The sequence below is a fragment of the Agelaius phoeniceus genome, chromosome W (genome assembly GCF_051311805.1).
Source record: "Agelaius phoeniceus isolate bAgePho1 chromosome W, bAgePho1.hap1, whole genome shotgun sequence".
NCBI classification, from domain to species: Eukaryota; Metazoa; Chordata; class Aves; order Passeriformes; family Icteridae; genus Agelaius; species Agelaius phoeniceus.
The window spans coordinates 18067258-18083554 of NC_135301.1; the positions used below are offsets into that span (position 1 = coordinate 18067258).

Here is a 16297-nt window from a genome sequence, read left to right on the forward strand (position 1 = left end):
TCTTATCTTCTACATAGGCAGGTGTCATGATCTGCTAGTACAAGCAGGGGTCACGATGGTTTGTTTTACCAATCTCAGAGGGCAAAAGACACACAGCAAGAGACTTTTAGTTTAAGCACAGCAGTGCACTTTTATTGAGTGCCAATAACAATTATGCAACAGAGGAGAGAAAGAGATATAAAGAAAACAAAGTAAAGGAGAGAGAGAGAAAAGGAGGGTATAGCTACCCAACAGAGAGACGAAATCCTTGTGGTTCAGCCAATAGATTCATCTTCATTCCGTGGCGGATCACCAAAGTTACCTCAGAAAGTTAGTTTTTATAGTCTTTCTCTAAAGGGAGTGGCATCTGGCCAAGAGGTGGGGAAATTCATGGGCTATTGTGATGAGTGGGGGTCGTGAAGCAGGTGAAAGCATACAGAACAAGCTGCTACTTGCCAGTCCCTGCTCGAAGCAGTGTACCGTGGCAGCACAGCAAGCACACCTGCAGTCACTTGGCAAGCATCCACCTCAACCAGGCCAGAACTCTAGTCAGGGTCTTCAGGGTCTTAGTCTCTGTCCTTGCGATGGTCGTGAGGCAAATGAGGGAAACTTCGGACTGTCTCTTACACCACCCTGTGACTCACAATCATCATCAAGAGAGCTCCATTCGTAGCATCATTCTGAAGTCTTCAGGACTTGTCAATGTTGGTAGCATATCCTGGAAAACAGAGACAGAAAATCAGGTAGGAAAAAGATAAGAGAAAGGAATAAGGAGAAACAAAACAAATAATCAATTTTCAATTAAAATATACATTCAATTTCTTATTAAAAAGAAATAATCAGTTTCAATTAAAAATACAACACAATCAAAATATTGCAAGGTCCAATTTCTTATTTTAATGCTCATGTAGTTTGCCTTGTGTCAATAACCTTGGGGTGTCTACAGCAAATGGGATATTGACTAAATTGTGTGCATTCATTATAGATGTCAATTGTGTTAACCGTTTCATCATTTTCCAATTCATGATGTATGGGATTGCCGATAAAACAAAACAAATCAAAACCAAAATCAAGAGAACAATGATGAGATGACACAATTTGTTCAGGACACCTGTAGCAGTAGGTGACCACCCAAAAAGAGTATCTCACCACCTGTGTTCAGCATCTTTCTTTACTCTTTCTAGAACACGATGTATTTCTTTCACATTGTGATGGACAGCTACTAAGGGTTTCTGTCCGTTTTTCTTGACCTTTTCCAAAATTTCAATTAGATCCTGGTGAAGCAACAATTTCTTTACCAGAGTGAGGTTCATCCCAATGGGAGTAGGCAATAAATGGTGGATCAGTGTGTAATTGGACTGTAAAAGGTGATAAGAAGTAACTGGGCCTTCATACGAAAAATCATATCCGGTGATTTTAGTAACATTACAAACACAAAAATTTGAATGATTTTTAGTATTCACTACTAAATTTTCTATAGGTACACTATCACAAGCAGTTCTTAAGCATGCACATCCATTGCCTATATACACCAGTACTGTTTCAGGAATTTTGTTTGGATGTATTTCGAAGTTACAGACATTTTGTTCTATGTCCAGACAAATATCCTGAGCTTTAATTGTATTATTTTCACAGATAAACCATTGTTGTTTCCAGACAATACAAGTTTCTAAATTGACAGTTTGCCACTTCTCACCAATTTGACGGGCCCATTCCCTGTGCTCTAAAGGACAGAGAATAGCTCCATCACGATTCAGCCCTAATGCAGTAATAGGGAAAATTAAATGCACCAAAGCATTATGTATAGTTAGTACAAAGGCTGTGTCTGTGTTTATGCTGGGATCATAGGTAAAATTCACCAAGTTCCACAAGGATTGAAAATATTTTTCAAAATTAGTGGCACTGTCCCAGATTATTTTCTGAATTTCAGTAGGGAAAGTGCCTTCTTAATTACTGCAGTTAGTATGGGTTTTGCCACAGCATTTATTTTGAATCTATAAGTTAAACCTTTCAGACCTGACTGATCTGCTGAGTAATTTTGCCAATTACGTGCTACATAGGTTGGTTTGGTTAAAGTAAAGTTATACCAACAGTCAGTGGGTTCATTTCTACAAAGCTTCATGATTTCAACATTGTTGGTATTGCGGTCTAAGGAATAGTTACCGGCATTTTTCTGACGACAACAAAGTATGAGGGGGGTTTGTTTGTTACATGTCCTCCCTGTTGTAGGGCAGACTTTCACTGTGATGTTGGGGTGCAAATTGCTTGTTATATCTGGTTCTAGAAGATTTCCGGCAATTGCAATGGGGGAAGCATTTTCATAAAGAGATCTTTCTACTTTTCTGCATCCTACCTTAATTACTTCACCAATTGTTCCAGTTAACACTCTAGCCTAATCTTTTTGGTCCCAACCCCAGTCACTTGGGTGGTATACTTCAGAGTTGTGCACTACTACGGTCTCTAGGCTTGGGTGACGATCTCTGGGGTAGAGTCCCAGAGCACTGGTGTACCTGATGGTAGCTTCAGACCATGGCCAGTCAGCTGAGTTTTGGTCATGGTGTTGTGGTAGGATGCAGAGAAGTATCACTAGTGTTATCATGTTTATCAGGTCTTCATGTCCCTTGGAGTTCTGTGAAAAAGTAAACACAACAGAGTCTACCACCAAGAGGCCGGAAATTAAAATGATGGAATTATCCAGCATGTGTTTTACTAAGGCCACATTCATAGATTCTGTAGTTCCTAAAGCATTAAGAACACAATATTGTTTTCTAATTGGAACAATTCCACATTTCTGGGCAGCTATATTTGTTAATGCAGAAATTTCGGCTCCAGTATCAACTACAAAAGTAATAAGTGCCCGTTTAGGACCAACTATTGCTGTGATCAGTATATCTCCAGTTTTATGATTTCTAGTGAGCATTCTTAAAAATAACCATCCTCCGCCTCTCTGCTCACCCATGAGAGAGGGAGTTTTCAGTTTCCCTGTTGCTGAAGCTGTTTTGGCTCAATTCCCAAAAATTAGGAAAGGGATTGCTTTGGCTCACTGCCAAGAACTGGTGCAGGTGATTGCTTTGACTCATTGCCCATAATCTGTGGAAGAAAGGGTGCGCTGGGTTGTACAGTGGGAGAATTCGGTACAATGGATTTGGTACAGTGCCAATTAGAAACTATTTTACTCAACTTTTCAAGTGGTAAGCCATCCATTACGTCTCTGGGGACATCCTTTTTTATCCCCAATGACCACCAATACTGGCAGTTAGAGATTTGTTTATTCTTTTCTGGTTTTTCATTAGGAGAAGCAATGTATCTAATACCCTTTGTTTTCTCTGATTTTTCTTCTAGGATCTTTACAGGTCCATATTTTCTACTGTAATTAATCAGCTCTTCTGCTAATTCACTCCATGTCCAAATTTTATGGTTACTGGCAGGAAAATGTGATTGTAAACCTGGCGGCTGAGAAGGGGAAGTAAAGGGAGTGAACCCAGGGTCAGTGGAAACAGATGGGTCGTTCTGGTTACTAAAAAATATATCTAGTCTTTCTACAGGAGATATAGCTGCTATGTTTTTTTGAAGGAGAATTGCTGTGGGTTTAAGTGATTCTGGAAGGCCTCGAATTAAAGAGGTCGTATTTCAGGCTTTGCAGGTAATTGCATTGGTGACTCAGCCTGTAGTTAATTTTCTTTCATGTATCATTTGCACGCACACAGCTTTGTGAATGTTTTCTGGGAGTTGGTCGGGGGTACCAACTATGGCTAAAGGGTCTCCCCCTTCCAAGGGGTTAAGCCCCTCTGCCCAATAAGTTGCGTGCTGAGTTAGGGACCATGAGCTACATCTTTCTCCCATTGTTAAGAACACTCCATGCCCCAGTACCCATTGGCTTCTTGTTCTGACAAATTAATTTAATCTCCCCCGACGAGAGACACTCGAAATATGTATTCTGTCGCAGATTCATGAGGGAGACGCCTGTACTACTTTTTTAGTTTAACTAATTCAGTAGCAGTGTATGTGATTTCTTTAGTGGTTATATGCGGGTCAAGATCCTCATCACTGATATAGTTGCATTCTGCTTTAATTAGAGGTCTCAAGCTAGAACAGCAGTGTTCCCCACAATTTTTCATCAAAGCTAATTCTTTTTGAGGGTAAATTTGATTAATGTGAAGAGTTTCCTTCTCCTCTGTTTTTTTTTGGTGAGTCAGCATGCTTTGAATTTTTAACATGTTCCTCTCTAAGGGCAGCTCGCAACAAATGGATCTCATTCCTTTCTTCATCTAATTGTTTTTGCAAAATTTCAACTAGGTTTTGAAGGGAGTCTATTATAGCTTTTTCCTCACTTCTTTGCCTAAAGTGAGTTTTTATAGCTGCTATAAGACAAGCTCCCAAAACTGAGCAGAAAATATTTTTATTTTTGCCCAGTTTAAATTTTGTTTCATATTGTAAAGAACATACTCTCTCAATAACATTTTCCAAATTAAACCAGTTACTTTGTGCCCATTCTTCTCCTCCTGGAGAAGGTTTGGCATTATGTTTAGCTAGTAGAGCATAAAATTCAGCTTTAACTTTTGCGCTGGGGTTTTCAGTCATTTTTTGAAGGGACCAGAAAACCACTACAGGGAGGTATAGACTTAAGTTACACAACCCCACAGCTTTCACTGTCTCCCTTCGCTTCCCTGTGTGGGTGAAGAGACCGAAGCTGCTTGGGAGGTACTCCTTCAGTATAAATTTTTGGTTGTCTCTTCGCTACACCAAGCAGTGAAAATTCATACACACAACAAAAACAAAACAAAACAAAACAGTCCCGCCTTTTGCACTAGGTGATCCTTTGCGAATTTTTGAAGACAGAGCCTTGAAACAAGTGTGGGCACTTTTTCACCTAGATGAGTGCAGTTTGCAGGAAATTTGAGTCACCCCCCTTGCTTTCTAGACATCACTCACTCTTTCGGAGTGGTGGGCTAGGTGCAGCTGGAGCGAAACATCCTTCCCCTGTTACAGACTACACAGAACCTGCAAACCTTCTGTCTAGCAGAAATTCTGTCTGTGATGCCAGAATAATGTCACGCTACTTGCCAGTCCCTGCTTGAAGCAGTGTACTGTGGCGGCAGAGCAAGCATACCTGCAAACAGTCACTTGGCAAGCATCCACCTCAACCAGGCCAGAATTCTAGTCGGGGTCTTCAGGGTCTTAGTCTCTGTCCTTGCGATGGTCATGAGGCAAATGAGGGAAACTTCGGGCCATCTCTTACAGCAGGAAGGGTGAGTTTGGCTCACATCTTCACCGCATGGTTCAGAAGGTCCCAAGACCTCTAATTACAAGCCCTTTTAAGGATTTATTGACCAATAAAACACTGCCAACAAGGATATTTATGTTTTTGACCCAATCCTTAAATATTTTCTCTTATGGACTCATGCTACAGTGTAAGCTTTCTTAGCCAATCATGTTATGACTCACAAACCTACAGTACTGTACTCAAAAACTCTAAACTTTCCTCTACTTAGCTTAACATGTCGACACTGTCCCGATCACCAGAAGTAGCCATGCCCTGCCTCTGCTGCTGGCTGGGGTCCTGGACCGCCAGGAATGGCCGATAAACGCAGACCCACGTCGAAGGATTGGGGTAAAAGAAAAGGAAGGAGTCTTTGCTTGCTTCTTCAAGCTGCTTTATTTCTTTCCCACACAGGAGCGGTGCCGGTGCGGCGCCGCGTGGGATTGGCAGCGCTGCATGAGTGTTATACTTTCTTGCGGCGGAGAGCGGTGCCAAGGCAGCAAACCGCTGTGCGGCGGCTTGGGTGCCGGCGGGGCGCAGAAGCTGCATTGCTCGAAGGGAGGGCAGTGGCAAAGAGCAGGAAACAGAGAAAAACAGCGGCTTTTATGGAGGGGGGGTGGAATCCCAGGAGGAGATCGTCTAACGAATCAATGGCTAGATAGGAGGGGTCTGGGGGGACAAATGTAAACATAACATAGAGCGGGAAAGTCACATACCAATGGCAGAAAGGAAATCTCATAACTGACAGCGATTTTCTGGATAAAGGGGTGTAACAAATTATGACAGACAAGCTAAAGGGGCAGATTTTTTGAGGATAGACAGGGAAAAATCTGGAATTATTATAACTGCCATGGAGAAAAAGCGGGAAGACAGGTGGTAAACAACTTTAGACAGAGACTAAACATATTATCTTCAAATCCCCACTGCTACAGGCAGGGAGAGACCTTTGGCAGTGGGGATTTGAAGATCTCTCCCTACCTGTGGCAGTTTTAAGATGTTTGGTTTATGTCTGGGCTTGTTTGTTCCATGTCTTGCCGTGGCAGTTAGAATAATTCCAGATTTTTCACTGTTTGTCCCCAAAGATCCTGCCTCTCTGTCTGGAAAATTCCCTGTCAGTTATGAATTTTCTCCTGTGCCATTTGTCTATGCCCAGGTTATAAGTTGCCGTTCTGGTAAGCCAGACGGTTTCCTGCTCTCCTCCCATATAAAAGCTGCTGTTTTCTAGGTTTCCCCGCTCTTTTTGCCGCTGTTCCCCCCTTCGAGTTCTGCGTCCCCGTGTCCCGCCCGGCGCAGCGACAAAACCAGCAGATCCGACCCAACTCTCCACAGCAGGAGAGAAAAACGCCTGCGCAGTGCAGCGACTGCTGTCTTGTTCCGGCGATGGAAAGGCTCCGACGCCGCCCGAACTGCTGCCGCTGTTGTTCCGGCAGAGGGAAAGCTCCACTGCCACCCGTGCCACTGCCCTGCGCTGCCCCTTCTGCCGCAGGCTGCTGCTGCCTGTGCGGTTCCTGCCTAAGAGAAAGACTGCCACCGCCGGCTTTGGTGCTGGCTGCGACGTTGTGTCACCTGTCTCGCCTCAGTGCTGCCCCCGCTGCGGGAAACAACAGCTGATCCCATGCGGCGCCGCCCCGGCACCACTGCTGCACGGGAAAGAAATAAAGGCAACTCGGAAATAACAAGCAGAGAGCCCTTTCTTCTTCCTTCGCCTCCCTCCTTAGACGTAGGGTCCACGTTTATTGGCTGCTCCCGGCGGTTCTGGATCTGCACCAGTGGCCGACCCACGATTCCTGCTTGCCCATGGTGGAGCAGGAACGTGGCCAATCCCTGGCGCTCGCGAGCTGAAAGCGAAAGGAGTTCGGAAGCGCACGGGTGACCGGCGCCACCACTCCTCCCGCGATCGCGGCACGATGTCAGAGACCAAACATCTTCAAACCCCCACTGCCACAACATGTCTCTGCTTTAAACTATAAATCCACATTCTCTCTTCTAGCACCTAGGTTTAGAAATTTTTTCCAAGGTCTCAGATCAAATCCTGTGTTTAATTATAAGCTTTGGCTTACAGGCCCAAAGTTCTGAGAGTTCCTTGCATTTCGGATTCCAACAACTTAGTAATCATTACAAAGTTTCACAGCATGTCTCTTGGTTACTTCTACTACCTATGTCTGTCTCTCCCATGGCTTCTTCTTGATTAGGCTTAAGATATCAGGTTCCTTTATTAGTTTGATTGTACTCTCTGTCTTTACTCTCCATAGGTAAGTGTACAAAAAGGAGAGTGTGGAGCTTGATCTGACTGCAACTTTGCCACCCAAACCTCTCCCTCTGGTCAGGACCAGCATTATCACCCCTCTGTTCACCATGCTTGCTCCACCAGAGAAGGATGCCCTTCTTCCCAGAAGGGAGAGTCAGTCCCCTTTCCCCTGCTCCAGGCAATGAAGTAACAGTACCAAATAACATCCAGGTCTTAGCCACACCCACTCAGCACCACGCACTGCAGCCTACAACTCCTGGGCTGAAGCAATCTGGCAGTCTCAGCCTCCAGGGCAGCTGGGACAACAGGCATGCACCACTGTGCCTGGCTACTGCCAAAAAATTAGTTGTCCCAGCTGAAACTAGGACATTATCCATTCCTTATTCTATACCATCTAATTCATGCCCAGATCCTACACCTTACAGCTATATGCATATATATAAAAATATACACAAGCACAGGTATCATTTCCATAGTCAATGGTTGTCCATCCAAGACATCTATTGAGTTCATTTAGTCCATGACTGTGGGTTTGTCATGGTTTGACGCTGGCGCAATGCCAGTGCCCCCATGAAAATATACTCTCCCTGGTGTCTACTGTAAAATGTGATCAGAAATAGAGCAAAGCAGGCTCCAGCTTAGAAATAAAGAAAAAATCTTTATTAACGCACAACTGTATGTAAAAAAAACCACAGAACTCAGAATGAAAACATTCCAAAAACATTCCTCCTCCCCCCCCCACCAAATTTCCAATACATCACAGTAAGACAAAACCTTGGATTCTCAGTCCATCACTACCCTTCAGATAATCACTTCTCAGTTCATCAAGAAGAGAGGAGTCCCTCTTGTACCATAGGCTTCCCCAGGAATCACAGTTGAGACCTCTTGTGTTTCCATGTCACATGTGGCACCGCCCAGAGAACATTTGCCATCGTGACATCTTCCTTCCATGTCCAGTGCTCTCACCACTGCACATGGACCAGAGCTGCTTCTAGGGTTCCCCTTTTAAGGATGCTTTGCCCAGTTCCAAAAAAAGCACAGTCTCTCACTTCCGGGACACCTGTCTCCCCCAAATTCACCCCCTGGGGCCAAGGGGTTGCAAGAACAGAGATCTTCTTCTTCACTGAAGATCGAGGGCACTACCACCCTCCTCACCCGTTGTCTCTGTTCATGCCACTCCTTCACATCAAATCACTGCACTCTCTTGGCTCCAAGCCATTGCCTTCCCCTAAATGCAGTCTCTGTGTCACAGGGAAAATGGTTCTGTCCATGGCTATACAAGAAAAGTCCAGCCAAAGGCCACTCCATCATCTCCTCCCACCTAGGATTCTTCTCAACTCTTCAGACATCTTTCACTTGCACAGATTTTCATCACACTTGCCCATTTCCTGCTATTCCATCTCTCTCTCCATTCAGATCCAGGAGTGTAGTAAACCCCATAGATTTAGGAAAAGCACCATGGAGAATATGAACAATAGGAATGCTGAAACAGCAAAAGAAAATTCCTGTTTCCCTGTCCTCCACCCTTAACCTATCTCTGTAACCCTATAAGGCAATGTCATGTTAACCCCTTACCTATTGGTCAAGCTTGGATCCTTTCCAACCCTATAAAAGAAGCATACTGTACCCCATTAGGGGAGAAAGAAGAAGAGCAGAGACCTTTCACGGACCTCCCCAAATAAAGCCATCTCCGTGGAACAGCCTGCGCCTTCTCCTTCTCCTCTCTCTCCATCTGCTGCAGCCTCAAGCCCGGGGCACCACTACCTAGCAAGCAAAGCTGAAATCCTAAGAGCTTGCAAATCACTATAGAGCTGATAATCACCATGCTTGCTAGATGGTGGCCCCGCAGTGTTGGCATGAGCGAGCTAGCTTCGGGCACCCGGTCCCTACTCAGGGACTGAGCTCCTGAGCCCTATTGCTCTGCTTTATGATAAGGCCAAATCAGAGAGGCTATTACAGGAGGATCAGTATTTGTAAGGTTTCCATCATCCAAGAAAAGGGTAAAAATCTCAGGCTCTGCCTGTCCAGAACTCCCACACTGCCCTGCTGAGCACCTTCTCGCTGCACCCTTGCTGCACCGCCCCCCCCTTCTCCTTCAGCTGTGCTGCCAGCACATTGTAGTAGAGGAAATGTATTTGAATATGTGTATAGAGGCTTTGCCCCAGAGGTCCTGGTTACCCTTGATGGGCTGCAGCTGTGATGTCCTTAATTGGGCTGCAGCTGTAACCAATGAAGATGACTGGGATAAAAGGGGGCAGGTAAGCCAGTCAGGGAGAGCTTTGGAGGAGTCCTGACCTGAGAGATAACAGCATGCAGCAGAAGGAGTCTATGCAGTGAAGATCTGCAGCCATGAGAATAGACCCAAGAGGTATGGACTTTAGAAATCTGATAGAACAATATGAGACTCTAGAGAAATAATAGAAGAGCAACAGCACATGAGATCAAATTTCAAGGTGGCACAGGCTCTCTCTCTCATCTGCCCAGTGCCTCTCAGTTCTCCTCCACCCTTCCATCCTGCAGGGGCCTTCACCTCCCTTCTCCGTCCAAGGCCCCAGCCTACCTCACTCAAGCCTTGTGGCTTCCCCTCCCCCACCCAGCCTGCAACTGGGCAGGGGAGGTCTGACCTCTTTCACAGACTGGAACCAAGAGAAAGTTTTCTTGGGAGTTCTCTGCTTTTAACCCCCTGTGTTCTCAGAGGCGTATCCACGTCCTCAGTGGCCACACCAGATGCCAATATTCAAGTCTGAGCACCTATTGGTTTGACCACCAAACTCCCAAAAAACTCACTTCCTTTTCAAACCAGGACAGGGTTTTATCCATTCTAGGTGTCTTCTAGGACAGGGGGCCTGGTGTGCTGTCAGCTAGTTGCAAGCTGCATTAGGAGCACACAACTGGAGTATCTAGAGCAGTCCATCCTCATTGTCCATGGGAGTTATGGCACACAGTGGCAGTGTCATTCAGTAAACAATATTAGACAATTCAACATCACAGGCTGTTCTCACTGTTGTCCAAACTAGGCAAGAAAATAAAACTCTATAGTCAGATGACTACAGAGCAGGCATTTGTTTATTCAGCACTGGGAGTGTGGGGGATTTCTCTGCCACAAAACTCACTCAATCTTCTTTAGCCTTCTGTGATGGTGTTCACAGGGGTCTTAGGATGAGGGAAAAGACGTAGATCTGACTCCATGTTACAGAAGGCTTGATTTATTATTTTATGATATATGTTACATTAAAACTACACTAAAAGAATAGAAGGAAAAGTTCTCATCAGAAGGCTAGGCTAAGAATAGAAAAGAATGAATAACAAAAAGCCTGTGGCTCGGACAGAGAGAGAGCCAGCTCTGCCATGATTGGCCATTAATTCAAAACATCCACACAAGACCAATCATGGATCCACCTGTTGCATTCCACAGCAGCAGATAATCATTGTTTACATTTTGTTTCTGAGGCCTCTCAGCTTCTCAGAAGGAAAAATCCTAAGGAAGGATTTTTAATGAAAAGATGTCTGCGACAGCCTTCATCAGTATTTTAAAAGTCCTTCCGCGCAACATCTGTGGAGAGCTAGGGATCTGCGTGCGGAAGATCTCGGGCTGTATGGGTAGATAAGAAGGCCCCCCTCACCCTGCAGTCTGACCTTTGCTCTGTACCCGGCCACACCCGGCCGGACATGAGCAGAGGGAAATGACACAGACTGCCCAAACTATAAATACCCCTGAGACCCCTCAATAAACGCCATTTTGCTGTCCACCACATTGGTGTATGTAGCATTGGACCGAGTGACCCTGGGCCTTGGGTCACCGTGCCAGACCTCCCGAACCAGGTCGCTAGGCCATAACGGCGACATCTGGTGCCGAAACCCGGGACATTGCAGCACCCGGAGTTCGGGATTTCGCCTGGACAGGGGACCGGCGGCTGCACAGCAGGCCTAGTGCAGCGGGGGGGACGCCCCCGGACCAGCGTGGACCATGGAAGCCATAGCGAAGGTCGTAACTCAGATGCATGCTCAATGGGGGATTGATTGTAAGCTAAAAGATTTATGTCTTGCAATACCAAGACTTATTAAGCTGGGGGCGATAGACAGCCCGGTGGATATTCTCCATCCGGAGATGTGGGATACTTGTACGAAGGTTTTAGCTGAGGAGACTATTTCCTCAGGCTCAGGGAAAGCTCTAAAGTCATGGGGCAGAGTTGTGCAGGCTCTGCAGAAAGCTAGAGAAGAGCAGGAGACCTGGAAAGCCGCGCAGGCTTAGCTATTAGCCACGCCGCAGTTGGGGGTGAGCGCGGCAACGCAGACCGCGGAGGGCTTCGATCAGATCGGCACCGCGGAACCGCGAACGCCGGATTCCCCCGAGCAGACCGCCTTACCATCAGAGGGGGGGGAACACGCGCGGGCGTTTTGGCGGGGGTTAATGGAAGAAGCGCTGGAGGCGGCGAAATTGCCAGACCCCAAAGGGGTGGATAAAAGCGCACCCCCTCCATATCCGTTTGAAAATGGCGCCGAAGCGCGTGTTCAGGGCGGAAAGGAGAACACAGGGGGCGGAAATGCAGTCAGCCTGCTTAACAACGCATGCGCTGGCGAGCGGGGGGATGGGGCGGCCCCCGCGGAGGAGTGTAAGGCCAATCAGAGCGCTCAGTTCACTTTAGGTCCTTATAGGGCAAGGACCTCCCCCAGCAGGAGGCGGGGGGACCCCAGGGGGAGGGAACGGCCCGACCCCCGCAAGAAGGGGCGGGGTCGGAGCCCGAGAAAAAGGCAGAGCAGCCCGGAAACGTCCGGGCAGTCGACTTCCGACTCGGACTCGAGCTCCGAGCTCGAGAGGGGATCGGGGAGTTCCGACTCGGATTTGGGTTTTAACAGAAGGAGAGCAGCGGCATACAAGGTCACTAGCCACAGCGCTCCTGCATGGGTGAAGGGGATATCGGAGAAAGATCGAACTCCGCTTACAGACTGGCGGAAAATAAAAATAGCGTGTGCTGAATGGACTCCGTCAGCAAAACTGGTGTTCCCGGTTCGGGTGGGGGGAGCCGGCGGGAATCAAAGGACCTATTCCCCGGTAAACTCGAAAGACGTGCAGGCAATTATTAAAGCAATTGCAGATAGGGGAATTAATTCTGCCATGGTTTCCACACTCATTGACAGCGTTTTTGGAGGGGATGACATGTTACCTTTTGATATTAAGCAGACTTGCAGAATGATTTTTGATGGGGCAGGGATGATCGTTTTTAAGCAGGAATGGGAGGATAACTGTATTAAGCAGCTGGCCCTGGTAACAGGGGCAGACCATCCACTGCACGGCTCCAGCATACAGAGGCTAATGGGCACAGACCCTACAATGATCACCCCTCAGGCACAGGCTGAGGGCTTGCGGGCACATGAGGTTATGACAACAACCCGTGCTGCCCGAGAAGCCATCCGTGTTGCTTCCAAAGTAATAGCCAAACCGTCGCCTTGGTCCACAATAAAGCAGAGTGAGAGTGAAAGCTTCACTCAGTTTGTGGATCGTTTACAGGCTGCCTTGGACTCCTCAACATTACCCTCAGAGGCAAAGGGTCCTGTGCTGGCAGAGTGCCTACGCCAGCAATGCAACTCAGCCACCAAGGACATTTTAAGATCACTGCCGCAAGGGTCTAATCTAGCTGCCATGATCAGACATGTTGCAAAGGAAGAACACCTAGCTCCCATTCAAGCAGCAGTTCACACTGCAATAACGAGTGTCATGGCATGCTTTAAGTGTGGCCAAGCTGGGCATGTGGCAACAAACTGCCCCCAATCAGGGCGCCCACCAGCAGCTGCTCCACTACGCCAGGGGAGACCTAGGGGACCATGCTGGGCATGTGGAAAGAAAGGGCGTTTAGCTAAGGAATGCAGATCCAGGCATCAGGGAAACGGGAGAGGGAGGGGGCAGCCGGGCCGTATCCAGCCTCCTCCCACCTGGAACATGCAGCGGCCCAGCTACAGCAACCCCCAATGGGGCACACGGCTTTCATGCCCACCACCACCACCCCCTCAGGGAATGACCAACTTTGTCGCCCAGCCAATGGCTCAATCGAACCCATCTGCACCTCAGGAATACCAAGAACCGCTCCCTGGGGCCAAGGCCCCTGGGTGGCTTTGGCCATGAAAGCATGGGAACGGGACCCATGGGTGGCCTTCGCCGCGAAGGTGGGGAAACACCCACTGATCGTGTGGGCAGTGTGTCGTCTCCACAACAGCTCCGACAACTCGGCCATCTGCCTTCCCTTTTGGGTGGACACAGGGTCAGATGTCACCGTCATCCCAGACATACATTGGCCTCGACCATGGAAGCTAGAAGTAGCCTCCATGGTGGGCGGAGTTGGAGGGCTGTCCCGAGCCCACAAGAGCACCCAACCAGTGGCAATAACCCTCTGCACCGAGAGAGGACCGGGAAGAACTATCACCCTCACTGTATATGTGATGTCAGACTGCCCACCCTTGCTAGGGAGGGATGCCCTAGCCCTGCTGGATGTTAGGGTGACAAATTTATTCTAAGGGCCACTGTCGCGTACCCGCCATTGCCCATCAAGCTGACTTGGAAATCAGCCAACCCAGTGTGGGTCGAACAGTGGCCCTTGTCAACGCCTCGAATGACTGCCCTCATTGAGTTAGTTAGCCGTGAATTACACAAGAATCATATAGAACCCTCCACAAGTCCATGGAACACTCCTATCTTCGTAATACCTAAACGATCTGGTGAAGGCTTTCGACTCCTGCATGACTTGCGAGAAGTGAACAAGAGAATCCAGCCAATGGGCCCTGTGCAGACTTCGCTGCCCATGAACTCTGTGATACCGAAAGGACAACCCTGTGCAGTGCTCGATATCAAAGACTGCTTCTTTTCTATTCCCCTGCATGAAGACGACAAGGAGCGTTTCGCCTTCTCCATCGTCTTCCCAAACAGCCAGCGGCCCAGCCTACGCTTCCAATGGAGGATGCTTCCACAAGGAATGCTCAACTCTCCGACCATCTGCCAGATCACCGTGGACCGAGCGCTAGCACCAGTCCGGCAGAGCAATCCGACTGTAACCATCGTGCAGTACGTGGACGACATCCTGATCGCCGCACCATCCACGAGACAAGTGGACCAGCTGGTGTCTACCATCTCCGAGACCTTAAGGACAAATGGCTTTGAGGTAGCGAGTGCAAAAATAAAAAAGGGACCGTGCGTGACCTTCCTAGGAGTGGGAATCACAAGCTCCTACATAACTCCTCCCCAGATGAAAATCCGCCGAGACATCAGGACGCTCCACGACATGCAACAGCTGGTAGGGTCCTTACAGTGGCTCCGCAACATCGTCCTGATTCCTCCCGAGGTCATGGACCCTCTGAATGACCTCTTGAAAGGGAAGAACCCATGGGAGCAAAAAACCCTGACACCGTAAGCGGTAAGCTCGCTCAACTTCATCGAACGTCAGATGTCAGAGAGCATGCTCACCAGATGGGACTCAAGTGCTCCAGTCGATCTGTATGTCCACTTCACAAAAAAGGGGGGAGTGGGAGCCTTAGCCCAAGGACCCCCCGACAAGGCCCAACCAATACTATGGGTGGTCTTGGGGAAACCGTCGCGTGCCTTTTCCCCAGGAGTTGAGTGCCTCTGCAGCCTCATCATGAAAGGCAGGAAACTCGCCCTAAGACATCTGGGCATGGAACCTTCCAGGATAAGCTTGCCTCTCCGCAAACAGCTCTCTGTGCAGTCAACAACAATATCGGAATATCTAGCCATGGCCCTTACAGGCTTTGGAGGAGAGATTCGCTACGCGGAAAAACCCCCTTGGACTCGGCTGCTCACGGTCATCGATATCGACCTCCCACCAAAAGTACTTGACCGACCGTGGGCGGGACCAACCATCTTCACAGACGCATCATCGCAGACCTCCACCGCGGCGGCAGTATGGCAGTCAGGAGAACAGTGGCAATGTGTCAAGGCAACCGATCCCACGCTTTCAGTCCAACAGCTTGAAGCAGCAGCTGTAGTGCTAGCGTGCGGACTGTTCCCAGAAGAACACATTAACATTGTGACTGATTCCATATTTGTGGCCAAGCTCTGCCTAGCCATGTCCGGACCAGGTGTGTCAGTGTCCACAGTGGCAACGATGCTGGAGGAAGCACTCTATTCACGGAAAGGCACCATATCAGTCATCCACGTCAACAGCCACGACCCGATCAAGGGATTCTACCAAATAGGCAACGACAAGGCTGATGCTGCCGCAAAGGGCGTATGGACACTGAAAGAAGCTCGTCAGTTGCACGAATCCCTTCACATCGGAGCTAAAGCGCTTGCGAAAAGGTGCGGGATTTCTACCGTGGACGCAAAGCACGTCGTCGCTACGTGCCCCCACTGCCAGAAGTCGCCACTGTGGTCGAGCGGCGTCAACCCCAGAGGCCTCAAAGCCTCAGAAATATGGCAAACAGACTTTACACAATGCCAGCTGTTGAAACCCCGAGCGTGGCTCGCAGTTACCGTAGATACGTACAGCGGCATGATCGTGGCCACACAGCATCTCAAGACTGATTCCAAAGCGACCATCCAACATTGGCTAACAGCCATGGCATGGCTTGGAGTTCCAAAACAGATCAAAACAGATAACGGCCCAAACTTCATCTCAAAGGTAGTCCAAGCATTCGCCTTGAAATGGAACATCGCCTTGGTGCATGGCATCCCATACAACAGCACCGGGCAAGCCATCGTCGAAAGGGCAAACCAGACTCTGAAAACTAAGCTGGAAGTGCTAGCAAAGGCAGAAGGCTTCACCAATGCCATTCCCCCGGGTGACCAGGCGCGCATGCTGGCA

The 16297-nt window shown here is 48.2% G+C and overlaps 1 pseudogene; it reads right to left on the bottom strand.

Annotated features, from left to right (window-relative positions):
- Positions 1-668: 668 nt before the first annotated feature.
- LOC143696619 (uncharacterized) lies at positions 669-14021 on the bottom strand (annotated as a pseudogene).
- Positions 14022-16297: the final 2276 nt, after the last annotated feature.